The 8,633-nt window shown below is 45.7% G+C and overlaps 1 pseudogene; it reads left to right on the top strand.

The window, feature by feature from the left end:
- The first annotated feature begins 2,875 nt into the window (after window positions 1-2,875).
- On the top strand, window positions 2,876-3,926 carry LOC137062421 (trace amine-associated receptor 13c-like; annotated as a pseudogene).
- The last annotated feature ends 4,707 nt before the right edge of the window (window positions 3,927-8,633 follow it).

The following is an 8,633-nucleotide window of genomic DNA, read 5'->3' as shown; positions in this document are numbered from 1 at the left end:
ATCCTTCTTTGGCACGATGAAGTAACGGCTGTAAAACCCAGACTCCCTGCTGGGAGGGGAAACCCTCTCTATAGCCCCTTTTTGCAGGAGTGTCTGTACTTCCTGTACCATTACCAGAGCCTGCTCCGGGCCCACCTCTGTAGGTAGGACACCGCTGCAGGACCCAATGAGATATATTCGATTGACGTTTCCACTCGTCTAGAGAATCTACTAAGGGAACCAGCCTCTCGAGGCTGGCCTCTGGTGTACTTTGATCAACAAGCACAGTGCCCTGAAGCGGCGGACCGTCAGGGAACGACTGACTTGACTGCTCGGGAGCCCCCCGAAGGGGGAGCGGACCACCCTCGAGTGGCCCGCGGGGACCGCCTGCGCCCCGTCATTGCGGCGGGGTTGGCCGCGCGGCCCCCAGAGGGCGCTGCAGGACAACGGGTACCGTAGGCAGAGGTAAACACCGTTTCCCTTCGGAGGGGACTACCCTCAGCGTCCTTTTGTTTCTCCTGCCCTCCGAGGAGGGGGCGGCCCACCCTCAGGTGGCCCGCGGAGACCGACTGCGCCCCGGCATTGCGGCGGGGTTGGCAGCGCGGCCCCCAAAGGGTGCCGCAGGGAAAACGGGTACCGTAGGCAGGGGTAAACACCGTTTCCCTACGGGGGGAACCACCCTCAGCGTCCTGGCGCTTCTAGCGTCAGGAACGCTTCGACGAGGCCTTCTTGGCGATCAGGACTGTCCTCAGATCAGCCCTGCCCCTCGAAGGCCTCGTCTGAGAGCGCCGCCCCTCGTCCCCGCGCTGAGGGGGAGTTCGGGTGGCGACGCTCTGTTTTTGTTTTGCCCTGTGCGAGGCGCTCGTACTCGGCTTGGGCTGCTTGATGTCAGCAGCAGCCCCAGGGACCTGGACCCTGAGAGGGAGAAACTGCTTGAGCGCCGCAGCTTGCTTTTTGGACTCCTGGAACCTCTCGGTGACAGTATGGACTGCGTCACCGAAGAGGCCTCCAGGAGAAAGCGGCGCATCCAGCAGAAAAGCTTTCTCCCTCTCTTTGATGTCAGTGGGGTTCAAACATAAGTGCCTCTCCGTGGCCACCAGGGCTGCCATAGAGCGGCCCACACATCTGGCCGTCTCCTTGGTGGCCCGGAGAGCTAAATCGGCAGAAGAACGAAGTTCCGTAATAATATCTCCCCCCACTGCATCGCTACTGTCCAGATCCCTCAGCAGGTCAGCCTGGTATGCCTGCACGATTGCCATAGTGTGCAGGCATGCAGCCGCCTGACCCGCTGCCGAGTACGCTTTGCCCACCAACGCCGACGTTGTTTTTAGAGGTCTGGTGGGCAAAGACGGGGCTTTAAGGGATGATGCCGAGGAAGGCGAGAGATGGCTCGCGAGCGTCTCTTCAACCTTTGGCATCTCCCCATACCCATACTGTTTCAGCCCAGCGATGTTACTATAGACCGAAGTCTGTGGGCTGAAAACGCGGTATGATGCCGGTCTCTTCCACGATCTTGCCACCTCAGTGTGCAAGTCGTGAAAGAACGGCAAGCCCCGCCGCTGAGGCTCTGAAGCGCGAGAAGGCAGGAATCTCTCGTCTAATTTACTTGCACGTTTACTTCCTGCCTCGTATCTCTCGGTTGGCCAGTCGATGTTAAGCCTGGCCACCGCTCGTGTCAGAACCTCAACGAGCTCCTCGCATGCAGTGGACTGAAGTGGCGAGTCTTCAGTCTCGATGCTTTCAACGTCCACCTCCTCAGAGCTGGACAGATGAAGCACCGGCGACTCTCTCGGGGGGGAAGAAACCGCCATGCGTGCTTCCATGCCCCGAGAAGAGCCGCTGGATGGTGCAGGTGAGGGCAGAGATAAGGCAGCGCCCGTCTCTAACCCCTCTGCAACATCCAATTGTGATCCCCACGACTGCAGCCTCCGCTCCGCCTCGGCGGCAGCGGGACCAAAGCCGCGGGGAACACGAGCCGAGGCACCCTTCTCAAAGAGTGCCCGGCGGGAGCGCAGCGTTCTCAGTGGCATACGCTCACAGTGCTCGCAAGCAGCCCCCTCGAGGGCTGCCTGGGCATGCTGCGCTCCCAAGCAGGCTACACAAAGAGAGTGTGTATCCCCACTCGTGATGTAACGTGGGCAGGGATGAACACAACTCTTAAAACTGCTTTCACTCGCCATAATTCTCTATCTATTTTATTTTCTCTTTGTTTTGTTAATACATATGAAATATTTAACAAAAAGGGTGGAAAAACTCTTCAATAGACAGACAAAAACACCAAATAGACAGACAGGTTCACACAGATCGCTTGCTGAAGGCTCAGAAGCTAGTTCCTGTTTGTTTTCACGGACGTTTTATAGCTTCCGGTCGATGACGTCATCACGCCGACGATCGATCTTTTTTCCGATGGAATGGTTCTACAGGCGCTTCACGACGCATTAACGCAGAGGCGTTCTCACAGCGTTTCGACGCAGCTCGAGTTCCCCGAAAGGGAACTGATTATATACTTATATTTTGGATTTATTGTCATTTCTAGGCTCACAATTGACGTGGGTATGATACTTTGTACCATTGTGTGTTGATGGTCGTGTTTGTCTGCCACCACCGAAGACCATATTTGACCCAAGAAAAACTCTGATCAGTGGCTATGCTGCAGTTTCCTTTCAGTCGGTCATGTTCGACAAACGTCAGATGTCATCAAGGAATTGGGATAACTTCTGGGAGCCCCTATCAGCTTTGAGTGTATACAGAACAGGACAATTATTATACAGGATTTATTACAGTACAGTATTAGAGTACAAATCTTTGCAGTGGTTCTCAAACTAAAAAAATTCCGTTGTTGCTAGGCAGCATTAAAGGGATAGATGGGATGGGTCCATCTGATCCAAACATATAAATGAAAGGACAGTAAGGAGAGCACAACAAACTCCTCACTCATGGCCGAGACAGAGGATCATGAGACTCAATACTGCTTTCCTGCCATCAACTCATCATGTATCAAGGGAAAACGCACCAGACATGAATACAATATCATGTATGTGTTTTTTTCATTGCTGTCAGCATGGACTGTGTTTCTGAACCTGCTGGTGATCATCTCCATCTCTCACTTCAAGAAGCTTCACACTCCAACCAACCTGATTATTCTCTCTCTGGCTGTGGCCGACATGCTTATTGGACTTATTGTGATGCCTGTGGATGCCATCAAGTTGATTGAGAGGTGTTGGTACTTTGGAAACATTTTGTGTGACCTGTTCATATTAATAATGACTCTGCTCCTCTCAACATCTATTTGTCATTTAGTTTTAATAGCTGTTGATCATTATGTGGCTGTGTGTCACCCTTTACTGTACCCACATAAAATAACCACAACTAGAACCTTAATAAGCATCTGCCTCTGCTGGTTTTTCTCCTCTGCTTACAATATTGCTTATGTGGTTAGTGGCAAATATTTTGGAAGTTCACAAGGAATAGATATGTGCTATGGAAAGTGCTATTTAATAATAAATGTTTCATGGACAGTCATTGACCTGTTCTTTTCTTTCTTGTTTACTTTGACTGTGATCATAGCTTTATATATGAGGATATTTTATGTTGCATATCAGCAGGTGAAAGTTATAAATGCTCTGATGAAGGGTGGAAAACATGTAACTGAAGGTTCAGTGAGGAGGAAATCTGAGAGCAAAGCTGCTCTGACATTAGGAATCATTGTGACAGCTTATCTACTCTGCTTTATTCCATTCTATATCTTGTCTTTAACAAGTACTTCATTAAACTCTTCTGCTATGGTGACTTTTCTATTATGGACTATATTTGCTAACTCAGGCCTGAATCCTCTAATCTATGCTTTATTTTACAGCTGGTTTAAAATATCAGTTAAACACATCTTAACTCTTAAAATATTGAAGCCAGGATCCTCTCTCTTAGACATATTTAAAAATAATTCATGATTTTTTTAGAGGAATAATGATTTTGATGTTGTTGTTGTTGCTTCTGGTTTTCCCTTTTTCTCCATTTGATAAAGCACATCTAATGTATATTTTTTTATTTTTTATATTGGATACTAGATGTCTTTATTAACAATAAGCTCATTAACATGAAAAAAACTATATATGTTAGATTTCCCTTTCGAAAGGGAACTCGCGCTGCGTCAGCTGACGCAGCGTCTCGTTCCCTGTTCTCAGGGAACTAAGGTTACATACGTAACCGGGGACGATTTTAAATAAATTATCTGTATAAACCACTAATTTTGGATATAATTTCTGGGCCTCAAAAACATTAGATGATTAAGGGAAACAGAAGAGACAATGCCTTTTCATTGCAATAAAATCTTCAATAAGATGAAACAAATACTCTGAAGTGGACTAATCATTAAATACTTCATATTGCCAGTGTAATGCCAGCAAGATTTTTGTTTTGTGCTAAATCTTCAGTTGTGTGAAATCTAATGATTAATTTCCAGCTGAATCAACCGTTTTAGTAATGTGGATGTAAGACTAATGTAAGTACTTACAGTTATTGTAGCTTGTTATGTTGTTATCAGCTGTATGACCACACTGTAAAAAAATATTTAGAAAAAAAGTTACCTGGTTGCCTTAAAATTCTGAGTTCATTGAAATTAAAATTTTGAGTTAATACAATGAACATTTTTTGAGCTTCGACAACCTTTATTAAAATATTGTTAAAATATTTTGTAAGCATATTGGGTAATTGTGTATGTTTTATTTGTGATGACGCAGTAAAACATGCCAAATAGTGCTATTTTCATGATTTATCAAATTTTTTATGTGGTTCAGATGCAATAATATTTTGAGTTTCTATTTATTAAACACATTTCCTTCATTGTATCAACTCAAATTTTTGATTTCAATAAACTCAAAATTTTAAGGCAACCAGGTTACTTACTTTTTTAAGTTAAACCAACAAAAAACAACCAAAATGTTTTACAGTGCATAAACAGGCTTAGTGTAAAACAATACAGTTTAGATGCAGAAGACAATTCTAATGTTTATGAAAATTCTAATGTCCTGGTGCAACCAGAAGATGGAGACAAAAACATTATTGTTCCTCATTGATTAATTCTAAATAAAGGACATAAAATGAGTTACTAACTTACTGTAAAAAAGTATCCAGAAAGCTTATTTTATACCACAGTACAACTAACTACAGTAGTTATAAGCATGCTTAAAAAAATTATAATTCAATAACACAAGTTATTGCTTCACATCAACAGTTTTATTCAGGTTTAATCTTTTACATTTCATAGCTGAACTTCAATAAAATATATAGCAGAATGCCAGCATATTAACTCAACATATTTAATCAATGAATAATATACAATGATACCCATACCAGTAAAATCACAGCAACACATATTGTGCCAGTAGAAAATGAATGTTGGAAATATAAATATAAAAATAAAAGTTTGAAGACTAAGGTTGCACCATTAAGGTGATAAATATAGATTAAATATATTTAATAGTTCTGCTGTACCAAACTTTATACATTGATTATAAATAAGCAGGTTTACATTTAACCATCATTTTGATCCTGGATGTGGGTCCGGGATGTGGATCCATCACTCATGTTGGTGTCACAAAAGGAAAAGGAGAGGAATATATTTAGAATTTAACAGCAGCAGTGATGATGAGGTGAGCGCCAGTGATTGCATCCGCACCTCTCATGCCCGTTTAAGATGGGGGAGATTGGGGTCAGCTGCTTCTTGCTTTTTCTTCAGTTTCTCAGAACAGACAATTCAAACACATTAAACCCAAATCTGTCATCTTTTCCACCCCACACCGCTGTAACAAGTGTACATATGATAATTTAAAAGACAAAGTCAAATATTGCAATTCAAAAGTGGGGACGGTTGCAACATTCATTCAAATGTAATGCAAATAATTCCTTTAACGTGATATTGCAATTTATTTATTGTATTTGTACACAAACAGGGGCTTCACTAAGTTGCATTAACTATATAAAGAAAAAAAAAGAAAAATATATATATTTCCAGGTAACAAGTAACAACCATTTTCCCTTTTGAATGCCTTCAGCGTGACAGGTCTGAAACTACTATCAAATCACGGCAATCCTAGAGACTAGATTTATGCATGGTCTCCCTTGCCAATTTGTTTGGCTTTTGGGTCTCAGGTCTCAACAGGCCTCTCTGAAGGTTGGTTGTCAGGTAGTAGGCCTCTTCAGGTCTTCCTCATGTACCCGAGGTCAGGTAACAGGCCTCACTAAGGCATCCCTGGAGGTGAACTCCTGTATCTGGGTACTAACAGCTAGCCTCATGCTGACCGCTAGTGGATGCTTGCTATCAGTTGGCCTGGCCTTTTTAGCAGGAAACATCTGAAGGCGAGTTTGACCCTAGCTCAACAAAGTATCATCTCTTCCGACTACTGGTTCCCCATCAGGAAGGGAACCAATGGATTAGCCTACAGCCTGGTTCACCTACCAGGATAGACTTGGTGCTAGGGGCAAAGGGGCATGTATCAAACCAGAGACTCTGTTTGTGGAACAGTCAGGGTTGACCAAACCATGTGTCTGGCTTAAGTGACACCAGGTTGAGCCTCCCTGTGGGTATTCGGTGAGAATATTTACCAAATAATACCGGTAAATAATAATACTGGCTAGGGGAACCCTCTGGCCCCCTAGCCACATTTCCTTAAAGGTACCCCTTCTGTTGAAGTAGTTGGTCACAGGCCTTTGCGCAGCATGGGTTAAGAGACCTCATGTGATCATTAGGGTCCTCTCTTGGGTGTATAGCTTGCGCTATGACCATAGGGAATGCTGTCACTGACAGCCCGGTGTAAACCGAGGGGGAGTGCCTCAGGAACTTCAGTTGAATGGATTTTTTTGACAGTTGTCTCTGCCAGTAGGCATGCACTCCCCTCAGCATGACAGCATGGGTATATCATTCCTCTAAAGCGTCTCAGGACGCAACGCGATTTCCCTTTCAAAAGGGAATGTCTCAGGTTACGTATGTTACCTCTGTTCCCTGATTGCAAGGCTCCCTTATATACTTTCTGGTAGCACATTGATGACATCATGGGCTGTCGCCGGTCGTAAGATTGCCATGATTCGATAGTAGTTTTAGACACCTGTCGTGCTGAAGGCGTTCTCCTAAAGCATCTCAGGATGCAGCGCTAGTTCCCTGTTCTCAGGGAAAAGTGTTTAAATCTGTAACCTGAGACGTTTTGGTTAATTACCTACATTATAGCCTAGTCTGACATTATTTACTTAAAAGGTCCCATGGCATGACATTTTCATTTTATGATGTTTTTTAACATTAATATGAGTTCCCCTAGCCTGAATATTGTCCCCAAGTGGCTAGAAATGTTGATCGGTGTAAACCGAGTTCTGGCTGTCTTTCTCTGCCTTTGAGAAAATGAGAGCCCAGACGAGCTGATCTTGAATTCTCCTGTTATAACGTCATAACAGGAAAGGTTACCTCCGCTTCCTCTGCTTTGCCCGCCCAAAGAAATAGTAGAGAGGGGATTCAGTGTCGCCCAGCCTGCAGCTCTGCAGATGTCTGTTAGCGGAGCGACATGCACTAAAGCCCAAGAAGACCCCAAGGGAGCATGGGCGCCCCTGCTGCTGGTATGCCAAAACAATGGTGTCTACTATCCAGTGAGACAACCTTTGCTTTGAGAGAGCCTTCCCTTTCAGCTTCCCACCATAACAGACAAAGAGCTGGTCTGACGTCCTGAACCACTGCATCCTGTCTATGTAAGCGTGGAGTCAGGAGCGCTGTCTTCATAGACAAGAACTTAACATCTACTGACTGCAAAAGCTCAAATGGGGCCCTCTGCAGTGCACTTAAAACTACTGAGAGGTCCCAAAAGGGTACGAGAGGAGCAAGAGGAGGATGTAGCCTCCTCGCACCCCTCAGGAACCTGATGATCAGGTCGTGCTTGCTTACCGGTTTACCGTCCAAGAAGTCATGATAGGCGACAATAGCAGCCACATAAACCTTCAGGATGGAAGGAGACAGCCTTTGATCCAAACCTTCTTGGAGAAATGACAGCACCGAACCGATCTGGCATTTCCAGGGGTCTTCTTGGTGGGAAGAACACCAGCTGACGAAGAGGTTCCACTTTAACGCACAGGACAGGTCTCGTGGACTCGACCCTAGCGGAAGTGATGGTAGACACCACCAGTGGTGGTAGGGTACTCAAACATGCCGCGTCCCATCCAGGAGTCACACGTGGAGGTTCCAAAGATCGGGACGTGGGTGCCACAGGGTTCCCCGTCTCTGAGAGAGGATATCCTGTCTCAGAGGAATCGGCCAGGGAGGGGCTGTCGCAAGGAGCACTAGTTTTGGGAACCAGGTCTGGCCGTGCCAATATGGGGCGACCGACATGACCTGCTTCTTGTCCTCCCTTGCACAGAACACGTGCAAGGAGGCTCAGTGGGGGAAACACATACTTGCGTAGGCCCTGCGGCCAGCTGTGCACCAGTGCATCCGTGCCGAGCGTGCCCTCGGGCAGGGAATAGTACAGACTGCAATGGGACAAGTTGTGGGAGGCAAACAGATCTACCTGTGCGTCCCTGAACTGATCCCAGATCAGCTGGACTGACTGGGGATGGAGTCTCCACTCCCCAGGGATTGGCTGAAATCGTGAGAGCTAGTCTCTCTATGGAAAGCACGAAGG

Source organism: Pseudorasbora parva, chromosome 23 (genome assembly GCF_024679245.1).
Source record: "Pseudorasbora parva isolate DD20220531a chromosome 23, ASM2467924v1, whole genome shotgun sequence".
Classification (NCBI taxonomy): domain Eukaryota; kingdom Metazoa; phylum Chordata; class Actinopteri; order Cypriniformes; family Gobionidae; genus Pseudorasbora; species Pseudorasbora parva.
The sequence above is the reverse complement of the archived record's forward strand: the minus strand, read 5'-3'. Positions and strand labels throughout refer to the sequence as shown.